Here is a 4,129-nt window from a genome sequence, read left to right on the forward strand (position 1 = left end):
CATTAAGCTTTAGGGCTTCAAAGACTATCTTTGAATCTTTTAGGACCTTGAGAGATCCTTCATTCACTATGATTTTACATCCTACATCATCGAGCATTCCTACTGAGATCAAATTTCTTCGAATTTCAGGGACATGCCTCACATTGTTTAGCAAAACTTCTCTATTGTCTTCTAATTTCAGCATAACATACCCTATTCCCACAACTTTATACCCATGATTATTTCCCATAAACACTGAGCCTCCTTCCCATTATTTATAGGATGTAAACCATTTCTTATTTGAAGTCATATGAAAGGTACAACGTGAGTCAATGACCTAGTCTTTCTTATCCTCAGTGTTTACTCTCATGGCCTTATTATTGGTTGCAGCTAGAGTTTCAAAATACATATATGCTTCATCTGCAATAGAGAAGTATGCTTTTCCATGTTCCTTTGACTTATTAAAGTCTTTATAATATCTCTTCTTCCTCTTTGGAAAATTCCTCTTTATATGTCGTTCTTTGAGAACACTGGTTTTTGTTTGCGAAATCTCTGCCCCTTTGTAAACTTGTTCTTTTTTAAGTCATTCCCCTTTCCTTTAGAAAAAAAAAAAGTTTCATCACTTCTAAAACTCTTGGACTTTGTCTTGAGTTCAAGTTCCTTGCATCTTATAGGAGCTATCACTGTCTCAGTTGTAATGTTGTCCCTTCTATATTTAAGTGCAATTTTTACATCCTTATATGTGTCTCGGAGAGAATTAATAAGAATGGTTGCCTCATTCTTTTTGCCAAGCTTCTCTTCTATCTGATTTATTTCTGAGGTCAGCTCCTAAACTCATCAAGATTTTCACCTAAAGTTTAAGATGCATTCATCTTAAATGAGATTAGCCTCTCCCTAAAGAAAATTTTGTTGGGAACATCCTTTTTTACATACAGTGATTGTAGTTTCTCCCAGACCTCATGAGCAATATTCTCACAAACTATTTGCCTAAGAACATTATCTGTAACATTCAATAACAAAGTTCTGTATGCCACATCTTCAATGTTTTGTTTCTCTTCTTGTGTTAATGTATCAGGCAGTGATTTCGGATCCTCTAAACCTTTTAAATCTTTTTGATAAGTCAGGATCAACTTAATCTTTTTTTTACCAGAGATTAAAATCATCACTACCAGTGAACTTTTCGATTTCATACTTTTCAACAGCCACTGATCAAACTTTCTCAAGGCTCTAATATCAATTTGTTAAATGTAATGGTTCTTAAACAAATATATTTATCAAATAGTTTGTGTGCATGAGACCCACGTGTCTACTTTGTTCAGGAAATTGCCAGTTGAAAATGGAGATTAATAAAACAACAGAATATTATGCTTCTCCTCTTTGTTTCTTTTATATTCAAAGACAACAATTCTCTATGTCAGAGTTCATCAAGCAGCTTGAAAAATTCCAGTTCATCAGTCAATCAATCAAGGAGAAAGTAAAAGGGTGCTATGAAATATCCAACGAAAATAGAAAAGAGTGAAGAGAAGAAGAAGACACCATGGATTATAGTGGTTCGGCTATCAGTGCCTACATCCACTCCAAGAAACAGCTTCAAACTTATTTCATTCAAGGATCGATCAAAACAAGAATACATGAAGGTATATTTCTTCTTCAACACAGCTCTCTGTCTCTATTTTCTGAAAAATAAGAAGAAGCTTCTTTTTATCTCACTGAATCAGAATCAAGGAAGAGTTCTATTTTTCTCTTACATATTTTCTTTCCTTTTATTATAACAGAATGTTGAGAAAAAAATAATACAGAAAATTATCAGGAATAATTCTCTAACAAAATTTGTTTTGTGTCATATGCATGATGGGGAACGTTGGACTTCTTTTTTGAGTCTGTCGTTGTTATATGCTATTTGAGATTGTGATTTAGTCAATATAAAACATGTAATTGACTGAGGAGCATTTTATTTATATTGAAATTGTCTGACAAAATGCTACCTGATTTTTTTTTTTAGCACTATTTATTTGTACTAAATTAGTAAGATTGGGGACTTCTTCTTTTATATCATTATTGCATGTTTTCTTAATATTGAGGTTCGAATTTAGGGATTTGTCAAGCAATTCATTTAATGGGTGCTATTACATCATCCATTGGCCGTCTCTGACTTAGCATTTTTTGTTGTGGTTATTTTATCGTTTTCATTTCATTCACAGGAATTTGTCCAAAAAAAGAAGAGTCTTCGCTTTGAGATTTGTTTTTTAAGGTAGATTTATGTATTTCTTCAGCTTCTAATGATTTGGAGCTAGTTGTTGGTTTGTTTAAACTTTCAATGGTTGAATGAGTTTGAAATCTAACAAAAAAAAAAAAATGTAATTGTTTCCTTTGTTTGATGTGCTAGGTTATGGATGCATTTCCAATGATTTTGGATAATCGGAATTTCTTTGATTTACAGGTATTTGATTAGATTTGTTTTGTTCTTGGGATTGTGTTTGGCGAATCTAATGGAAGAAATACTTCAACTCACGGATCTGTTTGGATTTTTTTCCAGGTTCTCTTTAGTTACTTCAAACTTTCATTTGTTTTTAGAAAAATCCAATTGGAGTTTGGAGAAATTTTCGTTTCAAACTGTTTTCTCTCTTTTTACTAATTTAGTTTATTTTTTCCAGTTTACTTGTTGATCATCTTATTGCAGTGTTCAAATTTTTATGAGTTGATTTCGACTTCTTATCCTTCTTTATAAGATTTAAATGAAGTTGCAAGTTTCTTTACAAATTTTGAAGTTCTGGATTTATATTTTGAAGTTATTCTTTTCCGATTCTTACAAATCATGAATGTTATCATATTTTTCTAAACTGTGTTGTTGATTGTTGTGTCATACCTAAAAATTTCTCAAGGTCCTAGTGGAAGTCGGGTTTTAGCAATGGAGTTGGTAGCTATGGCGGAGGAGCAACAACTCAAACCTTACTTGAAAAGTATCGTCTTACCAGCAATTCAATTAATTTTTAGTGGAATGAGTTAGCAGCTTGATTGAAGAGATTGTTAGCCTTTTTTTTTTGCTTTTAGCTTATGGAAATATTATAAATTCAAGTTTGTTAGAAGTACATTTTTGCAAGCATAAATTTTGTTATTCTTTTTCAGCGCTAACTATTATTTGTACCTTGGGAGCAAGATTGAGATCTAAATTTTTATGTTTGTTGAGATCTTAATAATAAAATCAATTAAGATTTTATTTTGTATATGTCGTTTTTAACTCACCGACATTAAAAATGGATTGGACAATTTAAAAAGTGAGACATTAAAAAAACAGATAATTATTAAAAAAAAGTTGGTAAAAATCAGACATTGAAGATGGAGTACAATGTCAATTTTAAACTGACATTGAAAATAATGTATGATGTTGGTTTTAAACCAACATTGAAGATGGTGTATTAAAGATAATTGGTACTGAAATTTCGGTCAACTATATGTCGGTTTAAAAACCGACATTAAAGACCTTTTATAACATGATCTTCAATGTTGGTTTTCAACAGACATTAAGACCCTTTAATGTCAGTTTTAAACCGACATTAAAGCCAAGTTTTGTAGTAGTGAATGGATTGGTGATATTCTTCCCTATGAGAGATCTTCTAGATGATTATTTATCTTCTTCAAGTATAAAGCATGTGATGTATATTGGTAGTAGGAATTTGTTCTGTTTGGAACTCTATTACTTTTGTTCTAACATGGTCGCCTTGCTCTCGTGAAAAGAATTTAGTTTTCTCAATTTTTCTTGATATATAAATATAGAAAAGTTCTCAAAAGCTTGCAATAATTAAGGTTCAAGTTAGGGTTGGCAAGGGATGTCCTTAAGCCATTTAAAGTTAGGGTTCTTGCATTAACACTTTATTTAACGATTTTTCAGATATAGGAAATGTTACAACCCCAACTACAACAACACTTAAAAAATACTTGACATCTTAGGTAGTCAACAGTTATAGTCTTAGCCTGTGACTTTGATGGTTTCTAGGTTTATAGCATGCCTCTTCAACTTATCTATGATTCATTGTCAAATGTATTGAAACTCACATGATCCATTTCATTAAGAATTGGCTTTTCGATAAATTAAACATTCAGTGATTCAAATGGCAACACTTTAGTAGCTTGGTTAATGCCTCAAATGGCA

The 4,129-nt window shown here is 31.6% G+C and overlaps 1 long non-coding RNA gene across 2 annotated transcripts; it reads left to right on the forward strand.

The window, feature by feature from the left end:
* Positions 1-421: 421 nt before the first annotated feature.
* LOC150035242 (uncharacterized) lies at positions 422-3,111 on the forward strand. Of its 2 annotated transcripts, XR_016530844.1 has the most exons (4): positions 422-799; positions 1,398-1,616; positions 2,181-2,230; positions 2,366-3,111. It is a non-coding gene; the product is annotated as an uncharacterized LOC150035242 (long non-coding RNA). The 2 variants fall into 2 exon arrangements; XR_016530843.1 differs by having other exon boundaries at positions 2,181-3,111.
* The last annotated feature ends 1,018 nt before the right edge of the window (positions 3,112-4,129 follow it).

This window comes from Benincasa hispida, chromosome 7 (genome assembly GCF_027475165.1).
Source record: "Benincasa hispida cultivar pf3 chromosome 7, pf3_genome.v1.1, whole genome shotgun sequence".
Lineage (NCBI taxonomy): Eukaryota > Viridiplantae > Streptophyta > Magnoliopsida > Cucurbitales > Cucurbitaceae > Benincasa > Benincasa hispida.